Source organism: Camelus ferus, chromosome 1, assembly GCF_009834535.1.
Source record: "Camelus ferus isolate YT-003-E chromosome 1, BCGSAC_Cfer_1.0, whole genome shotgun sequence".
NCBI lineage: Eukaryota > Metazoa > Chordata > Mammalia > Artiodactyla > Camelidae > Camelus > Camelus ferus.
The window spans coordinates 14,267,382-14,283,336 of NC_045696.1; the positions used below are offsets into that span (position 1 = coordinate 14,267,382).

Sequence of the window (15,955 nt, forward strand, 5' to 3'; positions counted from 1 at the left end):
AAATCTGCAGAGCAGGCTGGAGTCACAGGGAAAGTTGATGCTGTAGCTACAGTCCAGAGGCAATCTGGAGGCAGGATCTCCCCTCCTCTAGTGGATCTCAGTCTTTGCTCTTAAGGCCTTCAACTGATTGCATGAGACACACCCAACATTATGGAAGGCAATCTGCTTTACTCAAAGTCTACTAATTTAAATGTTCATTTCTTCTAAAAAACACCTTCACAGAAGCACCTAGACTTGTATTTAAGTAAATATCTGGGCTCTCTAGCCCAGCCAAATGGACACATAAAATTAACCATCACAGATGGTGAACTGCGTAAGTCCACGGTGATTGTTATAAAGTCACTCAGATTCTCCACACATATTTAACAGCAGAGGTACTTTGAGCTTTAATCTCAATCAAATGGAAAATATGTATCTCCAGGTGGCAGTAAAGAAAAAAGATTTGGCCGCTTTGGGGAAGTTCTTTTCAATTATTTAGTTTGAGGTACAACTTTTCTTAGCAGGCTTTGAGGTAACAGGAACTTCTCAACAATGGAGGTGCATTACATTTCCTGGGGAAGATTTTATACAATGCCAACAGTCCCATCCCAGGCCAATTAAATAAAAATTTCAGGGATGGGGTTCAGGCACTGCCAGTTAATGAAAGCTCTTCCGGATGAACTTGATGTGCATAATTCAGATTTGAGAATCACTGCTCTAAATGCAGGAAACCCTCCTCAGCATGTCCTACAAACTCTGTCATCAGATGAATCCAATACTGCAATAGCTGAAAATAATCAGTAAATACAGGGGGTTTGCTCAGAGCACAGACTGAGAGGGTTCTGGACCAGATCCTGCAATGCTGAGAAGCTTGGAATGATGAAGCTCCTACTTTACAAAGTCTTGGCTGTACTTGAGGCTTTGTACAGTCAGGCCACTCAAGGTGGCTGTTCTTCTGCTTGTCCCCTGCCCCAGCTTGTCATAAATCTAATCCTTAGGCAGGAATGGTCCACCTGCTTGTTTTTAAAGGGAGACATCTGCCCTTTTGGTGGTCATTAACCTGATGATCTGTAAGAGACATGCCCCAAATGCTGGTTTTCCTGGTAACTGATGAGCCAACCTGATGTCAATTCCTGCTATAAATGGTAGCCTCTTTCTCTTTCAAGTAGTGGAGATTGTTGCTATGACTTGTTTGCTGTCCACAGTGGGGGTGTTGCTCCAGGACTCTTTATTTCAGGCTTGTAAGATCCCCGAGCCAGTAAACCACTGATGTCCCTGTCGCTGCCTCCTGCCTCTTTCTTCAGTCTCACAGCTGGGCAGCTACAAGGCTTGCGGGCCTGCGGGGTGTAGCCCAACAGGCTCCATGTGAACCTCTCCAGATCACTTTTTTCTCCTTTTTCTTCCTTCTCTTCTTTCCTTCTCTTCCCTTCTCCTATCTTTCCCATCTTCCTTTTCCTCTTTCTTCTCTCCGTTTGTCTCCCCTCTTCCTTTGTTAGAGAGCAAAGGTAAAAGGCTACCATTATCTCTAAGTCAGTAGTCCTGCCCTCCCTAAAACTTGGAATTCCATCATTATCTTATACTGAGTTCTTTTCTTTCCTTCAGTGCTTTGATGTATTTTCAAGTATGCCAAAAGACATTTTTAAAAGAAATTACTTATTTAGGAAAAATACAGGTATCTAAGTATTTGCAGAGAAGTCTAGTTGCATTATGTACAAAATTGAATTTTTAAATTAATAGACAAATCCAAGGACCTTGTTAAAAACCAGATCTTTAAATAATTTGGTTGAGGCAATTTGCTAAGCTTCTGAAGGCAAACATTTTCAATGATGTTATCCCCACTGCAATTTCACTCCATCAGCATACCAAATCTGTCTATGAAATATTATCTCCTATCACAAAAGCTGCCAACATACAAATCAAAGCACAACAAATAGAAAGATCAATTGTTTCTCCCTTTGCAAATCCTACTGTGAGTACAGGTGGGTGTACCCATTTTTAAATGTCAAGAATTAAACTCAGTTTTTAAATGTTTGAGAATTGATGTTTAATTTAATGTAAAACCAAATAATTAATGCTTGGTTTACAAAAGATAAAGATTATAGCCAATAAATTAGTTCTAATACATATTTTAAAATAGGTTTCCTATGGCAAAGGAAATGTCGTTAGAAATCTTATCTGAGTTTCTGTTCCTAGAATATGCCCAAGATCACAATAGCAAAGCAGAATCAGCAAATACAAGGTTTTTTTCCCTGAATATGTGTGTTTTATGTCTTATGAAAGTGAAATATGGACTTTGAAAACTGAAATCTTTTTGTCAATAAGCAAGGACTTAATATCAAAATACTTAGAAGCAACTTGCAAACATGTATTGAAAGGAAAAGCCTCTAAATACAAATCCAGAGAAGAAAAATAGCTCTTAGAAGATGTCAAAATGCATGATGTGTGTTATTAAGTCACAATCTAGGAGAAAGGTCATGGGATGGTCTGTGGTCATAGAAATCAGATCTGTAGGTGCAAGATGAGGCTCCTTCACCACATTATTCTTCACAGGAGCCAGAGGAACCACTTCCACCAGCATATCATGAGAGTACTTGATCCCCAGTTCCCTACCTCCTTGCCAGGACCAGGCATTAACACTTTATTTGTACGCACGGGTTCAGGGAGTATATGGGAAATCTCTGCCCCTTCCCATCAATTTTGCTGTGAACCTAAAATTTCCTTTAAAAAATAAAGTCTTAATTAAAGGATTCAAAAACACTATTTGTTATTCATCGAATAAAAATATTTTGGTGGCTTTGATACTGACTTCCCTGGCCAAGAGTGAATTTTAATAACTGTTAATATGTCTGGAGATTTGTACTTCTCTTACATGGAATGTCTGCTTATTTCCTGTGCATTTCTCTTGCCTGATATGTCTGCATGGAATGTCTGCTCATTTCCTCTGCCTATTTTCCTATTGGCTTGTATGACTTTCTGTATAATATGACATTAACACTCTTCCATTTATCTTCACTGTGTTCACCTATCTTTTTGTTCATAGAGTTGAGCTGTCTCTGTTGGTAAAGGTCTCCAGTATCCACAGATTATATGTGTATTCTCTTGGATTTCCCATTTGGCAGGGCTTGTTCTGTTTTGTTTTGCTTGCTTTATTTCCTAGGTTTGAATCTTTAATCCCTCTGGAATTTCTTTTAGTTAGTGTAATTGGAGGTCCACATCTATTGTTTTCTAGATGGATAGCCAGTTAACACCATTAAATCAATTTTTCACTATATTGAACTACAAATTGTGCACACATTACATTCTCAAATATACTTTATTTCCAAATTATTTCTTTCCTAATTATTTCCAAATTATTTCTTTCCTACTCTTAAACCAAAAATATATCCCTTCATATTTTTTATTGGGACTTGGGAATGTATTTTATATGCATTTAGAATAATTATATTCAGTGAAGAATCTGGTAGATGTCTTAGTTTGCATATTAATTTGGGAGAATTAACATTTTATGATAGCTCTTCCCATTCAAGGCAAGAGCAGCATATCAAATTGTTACATTTTTTTCTTTAGAATATCTTATTAGTGTTCTTCAAATAGGTCTTTGCATCTTTCTTAATTTTTTTCCTGAGAATTTTAGATATCTCACATTATAGCAATTATTTCCCTATTTTCTAACTCTAGATAATTCAGAATCTTTTTACATATTTTTCTGGTGTTCATATATCTTCCAAATTTCCTGATTTTAATTTTAGTATTTTTTTACTTTTAGTATTTTGAGCTTTCTATGTACACAAGAATGCATTAATCAAAAACGTGTTTCTTTTTCTCAGGAGTTTTCCCAATTTTATTTTCTTACCCCTCTACACTTGAGGATGATCATGACAACTGCCAACACTGTGTTCTTCCTAACTTTAACTGGAATTGTTTTATGATTTGGCTGATGTAGATAAATACTGTCTTTTGGTTTTTGTTAAATTCCCTTATTATATTTAAACAGTTTTCTTATTTTGCAATTTATTTCAGTTATTTTGAGGTAAGAATTATTTAAATCTCTCAAATATTTTTTCTCATCTATTTTTTCTTAGCATCGGCGTCTATAGTTTCTATGTCATTTATAATTAAGGGCAGGACACATGCGTTTCCAGAAAACAGCTCAGTGCTCTTGGGAAGCTCTTCCCTTTGACTAAGGAAACTTATCTTAAGTTGCGTTCAGCTGGCTCTCCAGGAGGCCACAAACTCTCAAGTCAGTGATGACTATGACTTAAAGAAACCAGACTTCTTCGTCAATAAAGCCTTTTAATAATAGACTGCAGGTTTTGCTCCATTTTAGTATACTCCAATTGTATATTCTTCCTGGGCTTGTGCAAACAGCCATAGTACAGAGAGAGAAAAAGATGTAAGAAGTTATGTTTGAAAAATGATCAGAAATGAGATCTGTCTTCAGCGATGTGATGGAACTACTCCATCTAAATCAACTGCAAACAGCTTCTTTGAAATTAAATCATGTTCCTGACAGACAATAGTAATTCTTTACTTTGGTGTGAAGTTAACAGCCAGGGAGGGAAGAGGTAGATTTCAACTGGACATGTACTTGGAGTGATCATTTCAAAGGCACAGTATGATCTGCAGTGATGATTAGCAGCAAGAGGAATAGCACCTTCTGTAACAAAAGTGGTTGGTAGCCACAGCAGCCAGATCTGTACCCACAACCATCATCACATGCACAGCTGTAGCAGGAGCCACAGCCACAGCCACCACAGGGGTTTCTGTAGTAGTTGTAACACATGGTGTCAGGAGATGAGGTTTCAGTTGATGTGTAGAAGCATTTCTGAAGTCTGAATAGCATCCACTCTCCTAGGACTTTCATATAATTCCAGGGATGGATAGGTCATACCACACATGGGCTCACTTCTCTAATTTGACAACAATTTATCTAAAATGAGCTCATTCTGTTTACAAAAAATTTGTTAGTTTGACATTGTTTATTGCTATCCTAGGAATCTTCTCAAGCCTTAAAACAAAATAATACACTTGCCAAGCACCCAAATTTATGCAATCATAATTTTATCTTCCATCATTGCATTTCATGACCATAACAGAACATATCACCAAAGTATGCTTGACCTATAAATATGTGCTTATTATTTTGCTCTTTTGATATCTTGGAAATCATCTATCAGACATGAAGCTCTATTCACTGCTATTAATATGCTTTTCATCATCATCATCATCATCATAGATCATCTTCTTTTTCCCTTCCCAAATATTTTGCTTTTTCCATTATAATAACACACTACACAGTATAATGCTGGTAAATTTATAAATGGTACATCTTTCTTCTAAGTTTCAGAGGCTCTGTAGTAGAGATTTTCATGGCACACAGATTAATTCATTTCTTAGTTGAGCCATTTACCAATCATCTGATCATAGAAAACGTCCTCAACTTTATGAAATGTAGTTGCTGCAACTGCTAAATGGGAACAAAAATAACTGCATATATTTAAAAATTTGTCAAGAGGCCTGTAGAAAATACATGGGAAATACAAAGGTCGCAGCACAGATCCTGGTATATAGTGGAGACTCAATACATTCTATTTCTTTCCTCCTTTGCTTTAATCCAAGTAAAAACATTCCCAAATAACAACATCTTTTCCAATATCTATATTTACTTGTACTGATATAGTTATTATACTAAAATTTTAAGGTTTACTTCAAAGTCGCTCTACTTTAATGTTGCTCTATTAATTAGTGTTTTTTATAACGACTTTTCAAAAATGACCCAACTCCCTCAGAAAATTAACTATCACACGATTGGCCACACTGCACCCTGCCTGAAGCATTTTAAATAATATTTCTGTAAAAATATAGTCTCTAGCAATACATCCCAGGGCTTGGCTTCATAGCATATTTTGAAGATCAATAATCATGAACATCTATTGAAATTACAAGAACCTAGTTGAGGAAAGCCTGTGTATTTAGTAAAGAGAAACTAGATTTCTGCATTCCAAGATTGTCACAGGATTGCTGTGTAAGAGTAAAGTCAGTCTCTATACGGAAGTATGGCCATATTGCAGTTGACAATTTCAGAAGAAATGAGTAATGTGTCATTGTACAGGGGCGCCTCCTGATTCATGAGGTCATACTCTAAAAGTTCTATGAGAATCACACTAATAGAACATGCACTTTTCCCCTCTTTCCACTACATGTCAATTCAATCTGATTTAAAATGTAGTCTGATCCAAATGCCCACACAGCTAGGCAGTATTCTCTACCTGTACAATACTTTATTTGTTGAAAAGAGTTCCTTTTCAGATGTCTATATCTGAACCCTAAAACCATTTGGTGAGACCAGCAGATTATGAATTACGATGTCATTTAACAAAGGCTGCGGCTCAGGACGCTTGGGCTCCAAATCAAAATCAAGTTTTCTTGGTCTCACATACAATCTATATAGTATTCTTCAGAGAAGAGAGGGAAGAAAGAATGTCTATTATTTTATTTTGTCTTACTGCATCATGATACCAATTGATTTCATTTTCTTGTATACCTATTATTTTATACCTATTGTTGAAAAGGGGTAGTGAAGGAGGACATTCTTGCCTTCTTCCTGATCTTAGCAGGAAACCTAGTTTTCACCATTAAGCAAGATGTTAGCTGTAGCTTTTTGTGGGTATTCTTTATCAAGCTGAGGAAATTCCCCTCTATTCCTGTTTACTGAGACTTTTTATCATGAGTGGGTGATAGACTTTGTCAAATGCTTTTTCTTCATCTATTGATAGGATCACATGGTTTTTCTTCTTCAGGCTGTTGATGTGATGGATTACATTAATTGATTTTTTTTAATGTTGAACCAAGCCATGCATTATTGGGACAAATCCCTGTTGATCATGCTGTATAGTTATTTTTTCATATGGTGTTGGATTCAATTTTCTAATATTTTGTTGAAAATTTTAGCGTTTGTGTTTATTTAAGATATTGGTCTGTAGTTTTCCTTATTTGTAATACCTTTGTCTGGTTTTCATATTAGGGTAATGCTGGCCTCATAGAATGAGTCAGAGAGTATTCCCTCTGCTACTATCTTCTGAAAGTAATTACAGAGAATTGGTATTACTTATTCCATAAGTGTTTTGTAGAATATATCAGTGAATGCATTTAGATTTGGTGCTTTCTGTTTTGGAAGGTTATTAATTATTGATTCAAACTCTTTAATAGATACAGTTCCATTAAGATTGTCTATTTCTTCTTGCATGAGTTTTGGCAGACCATGTGATTTCTTATAGCAAGTCAAGTTTATTAATGATTGTTAGAACCGTCTATAATTGTTTATTAATTTTTATTTAGTTGTTTAGATGTCTGTTTAGTTTTTTTGACTTCTGTCTGTCTCCTTCATTAAATATGCCCTCTGTGAATACACAGATAGCCATTCTTATTCAGTGTTACATTAGAGCCCACCAAAAAGATCTAAATGGCAGAGATGTGCCATGTTCATCGATTAGAAAACTCAATATTGTTATGAAGTCCATTGCTCCCAAAATTTATCTGCAAATTCAACTCAATCTCAGTTAAAATCTCAGGAGGATATATTTGTAGTTGTTGACAAGCTGATTTTAACAATTAGATGAAAAACAAAATAATTAGATCAGACAAAATAATCTTGAAAAAAAAACAAAGTAGGAAGTCTCACATTACCTAACACCAAGATCTACTACAACTGTGTAGTGAACAAAACCGTGTGGTATTAGTGGAATTATGGGCACTGAATAAACTGTGGATAAAGAATGTAAATGACCCTAAGGCTGAGGTAGTGGAGTAGCTGCCCAACTTTTCAGGGAGGCCACAAATACCAACATCAGTAACGATTCTGGCCCAAAAGACGCAATTACTTGCAGGAACAAATGACATTTGTTTATTGAAAAAAAATGCAATTTCTTCCAACTTTGGAGTACTTATGCTCATGGACAATACAAAACCATAGAATAGAATAACCAAGAATTCATATTTTGGACATAATCAGACTCAGATCTTCTGTCTTCAGGTAACAATGAGAGCATTCATAATTTCTCAATAACAAACAGCTTCTTTGAAGTAAACACAGGTGGTATCGAGCCCTTACTTGAATGTAGGAGATTACAAAATGAAGCATCCTTTGGGAGAAAAGTGTTAAACTTTAAATATTATTTCAGAGGCATAGTGTATTCTAGGATGTTTTTCTGTCAGCAAGAGGAATAGCATCTTCTGTAGAAAAGTGGTCGGTAGATACAGCAGCCACAGCCAGACCCATAGCCACAACCAGAGCCACAGCCATATCTACAACCACAGCCAGAGCTCTATCCACACCCCCCATAGGAGTTCCTGTAATAGTTGCAACACATGATGGCAGAGGGTGAGGTTTCAGGTGAGATGCAGAACACTTCTGAAGTTTAAATGTCACCTACTACTCTGGAACCTTTGCATACTGACAGGAAGTCCAGGGCATACCATCAATTTTATGATTCGTGCAATAAATATTTACTTAATACCCAGTGTTTGCAAGTCACTCCTGTCAGTTGATAATGAGAGCACTTGGTCTTTTCATAGCTACAGCATCTGTCATAAATAAACCCATTATTTCAGAGTCTCCAGTTTTACTGGGGAATCATGTTTGCTTTTTGTCACCCAAGCATTGTTTTGAGCCAATTACAAAACTATAAAGTTTTCATCAATTACCCAATCACCTGAACACGTGATTCCAAAGATATATTTCATGTAACAAGGCTCTGTGGAAGGCAGGGAAGTTAATGTTTGGGCATGCAACTATTAAAATGAACTTGACTAATTACATTGAGTAGGTTACTAATTATCAATTACATTGTAAGATATTTCATTGGAACACAATTCTGCTCTATACAGAAACTCCTCAACATTTTAGCTTATAGAGTTCCTATGAACCCAAACACTTGTGAATGTAACTTTCTGATAATATTTTTTTTTATCCCAAGAGCCATTTTTCAATAAATTTTTATCAACTCCAGGTGGTCATTTAGTTCAAACCAGAGCAACAAATACAAAAAAGATCCTTTGCAATGACACTTTTGAATGTTTTCTAAATCACGAATTTCCTTCAGACAATTTTAATCTATTGGGTCCCAGTGAAAATGGGAAAGTGGTAGGTAACTTGTAATAAGGAAACCGGGTACAAAGAGGTTTGGAAAGTTATTAAAAGTCCACAGCTAATTCATTGCCAAGACTGAGTATTTGTTCTTCTTTATTATGCTACATGGTTTTCCTTTCCAATCACTGGAGACCTGAACACTTGCTGTAACTAGTTTATTGTGGTGACTCATTTAATTTTTTTGTGAAATTACTCTTTTGTAAAATCCCCACATACTTCAGAATCTTTCATGATTCTCAATGTCACTTTGGATACTAATTAAAATGTACTTCAGTGTTTTGTTCACAAGCCCTTCCCATCGAGTAAGGCGGATAGTTCCTCTCAACCTTTCATTTTCACTCCGAAGTGATCTACCCTTGATATCCATTGGTGTGACTGGTCTCCTAGGCTCCGCTGATATGCTGGTATGATATCCACACAATTGGCCAGATAATTTAGAGAACAGTAGAGGAAGCCTTTGTAAATTACACCAAAAATGGCACCTTAGAAAAACACTCATCCATTATCTCACAGTCTTATTGTATCAGGAGTCTAAGCACAGCCTAACTGGGGTCCCTCCTCAAGGTCTCACAATCTTGCAATCAAGGTATCAGCCAGGACATCTGCAAAATCTCTTTGCTGTACAAATTAATTAGAGTTACCGGGTTTAGAACACATACCCAAAATATTCCATGAAACATGTTTACACTAAAAAGCAATCCATTTTTTTAATCTGAAATTCAAATTTATTTACATTGTGTTTTATGTGCCAACTCTAAACATAGCATAATCACAGGAGTATATCCCATCATCTTTTCAAAGTTAGAGGTGAGTTACAGATCCTTCTTCCTGCACCGAAGAGGAGGGGATCATACAAGGTTTCTCACTGGGGTCAACTTAGAATTCTCACTACATATACCTGGGAATTTACTCCTTAACCCCAACTAGTGATCACATTTCTTCCAGGACGGTTGATGGCTATTGCAGTAAGGTTCCAACATATGGACATTTTCCAAAATGTATTTCTTCTCTTTCCCTTGTCAAGAAGGATATTTCGTTTCATCCATAATTGACCAACTTCAATTCATCCCTCATATTAAACTAGCGGTTTGTCTCTTTTAGAAAGATTCCTGATCCTTCTCTCTACTTACTCTTTGTCCTGGCCTCTCTCTGGATTTCTTCCTCTGTATTTCCCAAACACTCCAGTGTATGATTCTATTGTAGCCATACTCTAATCTTTGTATAGAGTATGTATAAAGATTTTGAATAGAGGTTTGTTTTTGTCTGTTCCACACTTCAGAAAGCAGGGATGAGCTATTTTAGTTCTCTGTTCATAGCACATATGGAAATGTCCTTTATTAGGAGCTTAATAAGTGGTGAATGAGACTACTCCTTCATCTAACGTAAGATGTAGTTCTATTTCTTCAAGAATAACGATCTATCCACACATTCTCTTTTGCTCTTACTCTTCTCAAGACTGCAATTTCTTTCAGGTTTCCAGCGATTTGAGAAACCACAGAAGTTATTTAACCATGGATGGTTGAATCTTGACTCCAGTTCTTGTGGTCTTCTTATATCCTACATGAAGATTGAACTTCTAAAGCCAAAACATATTATAACTGGCCTCTCCTCCCCGATGTAGAAATATAAAAGTTTGCAGTTCTGTGTTTACCTGGTATCAGCATCTCCATTTTCACAATCAGGGTTCAAAGCTCAATTCCATTCCTAGCCTATAGTAGCCTAAAATAAGGTGGGACAAAATTTGCATGTAAAATCAGTTCATTCTACCCCTCTCCCTGAGTTTGTAATTTTCTCCTAAAGTAACCCTAGTAGTGGGCTTACAAAGCCAAACTTGTGTCTGCTTGCCAGCGCTCAGTAACGCCAATCTATTGACACCAGGTTGTAGTAAAGGAAAAGTACAGCTTTTATTGCAGGGAGACAAGCAAGGTGTCCAGGTAGCGAGTGAGTGCTTAAAAGATCTCAACTCCCTTAAGGCTTTCAGGGAAAGGTTTTCAAAGACAAGGTGAGAGAGGTGGGTTGTGGGGTGTGTCATCAGCTCACAGTCATTCTTCTGATTGGTTGGTGGGAGGTAATCTGGAGTCAACATCATTAACCTTTTGGTTCCAACCCGTCTGGGGTCTATATGTTTGTGGGCAGCATACAATTAACTTCTTCCACCTGGTGGAGGTTGCAGTAACTGCAGAACAGCTCAAAGCACATGGCTCAGAATATTATCCATAGCCTTCTAAAATGAACAAAATGTTCTTGATTTTTGTTTAATGGCGAAACTGTTATAATTTTGTCTCACTTGACTGTTTTCCCTTCTTTCTCCATTATCTCACTTCTCTGATTAAATGTACTCTTTGGGACTCAGGGAAGCCTAGGAAACTTCCTAGTGTTTCCATAGACAAGAGGCAAGTGGAGGACATGAGAGGGGCTCTGTCCTGGGAAGCCCCTATAGAGTCCTGTTTGGTTACAGTGGGTGATCCTACCTGGGTTTAGAGATTTCTTCCTCTTTATTTCCCAAAGGTCATTGAGCACCTAATGAAGAAGTCATTCTTGTTTCAGATGGTGTCACATATTAGAAAGAGCTTTTGTGTTGAGAAATTTGTGTGTCATTATCATCCTTTCACTTCACCCTATTTAGTGTCTCTAGAAAGAACCAGAGCATGTCTCCAATACTAATCTTACTAGTTTTGCAATACCAGACTTTCAGGTACATAACTGTATACACCACGCTGAATTCCCCACAATTCCAAGTGTTAAGAAGAAATATATCTTTTTTCAAAATTATCTTCTCTAGGTTTCTCTTTCTTCTCCTTCATTGTTGATGTGTAAGATCTTACAGGCTCGAACTTTATAAGTTTCCTGATGCTGTTCTGTTTCCTTTCATTATTTATGCTACCACCCATATCCAGGGGCTTTTACCAGTCTCCAGGTCATGTATATACCTAACTATTTAGCCTTCTGCCTCTCCTCTTCCAATGCATCTTTTTTCACCATTAGCATTTTCGAAAACAGATTTTTCTGAGGCACTTGTCTGTGCGTGTATATGTGTGTGAATGTGATGATGAGTACATAAGTGCTGATCAGTGTGGAAAGAAAGAAATGAATAGACCTAGGGTCATGAAACACAAATGTTTAAGAACAAACCTTGAGTAAAATGAGTTAAGAACACAAGACTCAAAGAAGAGCCTTTTTTTTTTCAGGGAAATTCAAGATACATAACATGCTGTATGTCATGCATACTGACCAACCAGAACGGAAGCCAGACATACACAATCATAATGAACAGCTGTGCATTATCTCTGCCAGTCTCTAAGGAAGGCACAGAAATTGGAGTCAAAAATATAAACCAACAGCATGGCTGACACAAAAGACACATAAACTTGTTAGGACCAGTGAAACATGTTTATTTGGAAATAATCACAATATAGAAACAAAATAAGAAGGTAGTGGGTTTACACTTGAACTAGGTACAAAATGAAGTTTTCTGCCTTCCAGGAGCATTTTGGAGTAACTCAGGCTCCTTTAATTAGAAATAGGACTTTCTAGAAGGCAATCAGGCTGTGACTTCTCTATTTGATGAGAAATGATGTGATTTTTGAGGCACTGAAATGGAAAAAGGTTGAAATAATTATTTTAGAGGAGAAGTGCACTGCAGTTACATTCTAGCAGCGAGAAGAATAGTATCTTCTACAGAAAAATGGTTGGTAACCACCGCAGACATAACCACAGCCACAGCCATATCCAGAGCCATAGCCACAGCTACCACGGTAGTTTCTGTAATAGTCACAACACATGGTGTTTTACAGGCGGGAGTTCAGGAGTTCTACAGAGGAGCAGATGGAGGTTTCTGAAGTCTGAATGTCATCTTCTGCTCTGAGACCTTTATATACTACCAGAAGTGGGTGGAGCATGTAACACAGACTCTGTGGATTCATTATCACAGCAATTTTTATTTCTAAAAAGCTTATCACACTAAGGACAACAGTTTTGGGGGATAGTTATGCCCTAGCTAGTCATGAAAATGGTAAGGAAACAGATGTAACCTTCACACTGAACAAGTATGTCTTGTGGAATGTAATCAAACCAAATTTAGATTTTTCACCTCAGAGGGCGTTAACTCTTCTGCAACTTCTAGTCCCATATATGCGGGAGATGCTGCAGCATCTTATATCTCAGCATCACTGACAGGAAAACACCAGGGCTGGAGAAGAAAGGCAAACAGGAGGGGCATTAGGTGAGGAATTCTCAGGTTATACCTACAAAAAAGTGGATGGAACCAGGTAGAGTGGCCACTAAAGTGGTGGCTGAAGCAAAGGTCAGATGAGGCAAAGAAGATCTGAATTAGTGCAAAGCAGAGATTTGATATAATATGCCAAAATAAAAACAGCCATGATTTTGTCCAATGCAACATAACCCACTCTAATTAACAGTTCTTGGAAATTTTCAGTATTGCTTTCTTAGATACATTTTGCCCACTTTAAATAAAATCATCAAAATTGTATCTGCTCAAATCCTACTTGAATTTTCAAAGCACAGCTTAGGCTACACCTCATATAAGAAGCATTCCTGGGCATTCACAACATACATTAGCCTTAATTTCCATAGCTCCCTGCGTCTAAATCTAAATCTATTGTGATACTGCATGTTATATTAGCATGTTCGATTTTAATTACCTGATTCCCGCAGTCAACTGTAATTTAATGCAAATAACTTTGTCTTTATTTTCTGTGAATCTAAAGAACTAAGCACTCAGAAACTGTTGAATGAGTGCCTATAAATTTTTTTCCTCTTGTAAAAATTGTTTTTATTTTGATGTATAGGTTGTTATATAGGGAAATAATAATAATAACAATTAATAATGTTTTTATTTCCCTTTATAGCTTTGAGGCACACTCACACTTATTACTTCGTTTAATTCTTACAAAAACAATGTAAAATGGGAAGCTGTGGTATTTATTTTTAAATGCATAGATGAAAAAACAGAGGCCAAGGATAATTAAGTCTTGCCCAAGTCTCTCAGCTTTCAGTAGTAGAGCTGAATTGGTCCAAATCCTGTTATAACCATAAAAGTTAAGGAAGAACCCATGAATTATTTTTTCTTAGTTTTTAAGATGGAAAATATTCACTTTGAGTAAAATTATCAATATTTTGCAATTTCTGCCTTATGTTTCTACCCTCTAAATTTTCTTTGTCATCTTTGCCATTCTAGCTAAAGTGTGCTTTGAACCATCAAGAAAACAACTCAGTCCCCTCTCAGACCTGCCCCATAACTCTAAGTACCACACAGCGGCATTATGGCGGCTCTAATCATGCAAATGCATTCTCTATTGAGAATACAATCTTCTTAATACTGCAAGTTAATCTCAGAAATTATAGAATTTCTAAAAATTTTTTAAATTTTAAGAATTTTAGAAATTTTGAGTGGAAATGATTATAACTTTTCTAGACATTCCAAATTTTAATCAATATAGGGTATGTATTAGCACTCTAGATCAGCAACTTCCATGTCAAAATAAAAACGTCAGATTCTAGGTGTACTTCCTAATTATGATTGTCCTGCTTTTGCAGTTCTTTCCACTAAAATATATTCAAATTGGCTCCATTTCTGCAAACTCTGTGACCCTTTCTACATTTCATATTTCACATGCTTTCTCCCATAATAGCTCTAGCCTGACCATGTTTATTTGCATCCTTTCATTAACTGCCCTACTAGACAGTGACTGAACAATTTAACTTTAAACAAAATTTTGAGTACCTACATCATGTAAGCAATATTCCAAGGCATAGAATTAAATAAAATTACATATCAAGAGCCCAAGAATGAGCTCTGTGGTTTAGAAACTCTCCAGAGAGAGTGAAACACCTTTTTCATTGGACCAGTCTCCATCCTTTCACCACATGCTACAGGAAAGATTATTTTCAATCTTTATATTTCCTCACTCATTCACTCTTCAATTTGTTGCAATCAATATTTACTGTTAACACCCCCCCCACAAAAAAGCTCTCTTCATGAAAAATCTCATATCATTTGCCAAATTCAATGGAAACTTCTCAAGTAATTAATACAATAGGATGATAAAGTAAAAAGCAAGACCAACTTATCAGAAAACAAGCCACTTCACTAAAACCAGTAATTTGTACTAATAATACAGTGACAAACGTATCAATGTATTTGGTGTCATAGTGCATGTTAAGAGTTCATAACTATGGAATATATGTATGATAGATGTACAAAACATCTAACAGGAGAGTGCCTATGAATTTTACATGAGAAAATTGAAACTATTGATTTTCCTGGATTTTCAAAATATCGTCAATACTAATAAGAAAAATATATAGGATTGAGCCACATAAAATTGTCATTTTTATAAATTAAGATGTTAAGTGTCACCAGTTTTTCCATAATAAGCAGCATAATGATAAATATAATGACAAAAATCCACTGAGTTCGCAGAGTGGCATACCTTTGCATATTTTATTTAATTTAGTACTCTCAACAATCCTGATCTATCCCTATTTTGTCATTTTGTCTTTGATTATACTGAGGCTCAGAAAAGTTAGATAATGTGCCCACAATCACACAACAAATACTGATGGAACCTACACTTGAGCATAAGTGGGGTGACTCTGGAAGCTAGTCTTTTAATCACTATCTATACAATCTTCTTATTGTAAGTGTGATCAGTTGTATGACTTTGGGGAAATGATATTTTGCAGGAACGTACAGTTAAAGACAATGTTTCTTGTGCTGGAGAACATGAATATCAACTAAAAATAAGCTTTAAAGATTCCTGGATCTAGAGCAATATTGCAGCCCCTCTTCATTGATTTCCATGGATT

The 15,955-nt window shown here is 36.3% G+C and overlaps 1 pseudogene; it reads right to left on the minus strand.

Annotated features, from left to right (window-relative positions):
• Positions 1-4,611: 4,611 nt before the first annotated feature.
• LOC102506406 lies at positions 4,612-12,909 on the minus strand (annotated as a pseudogene).
• Between the last annotated feature and the right edge of the window lie 3,046 nt (positions 12,910-15,955).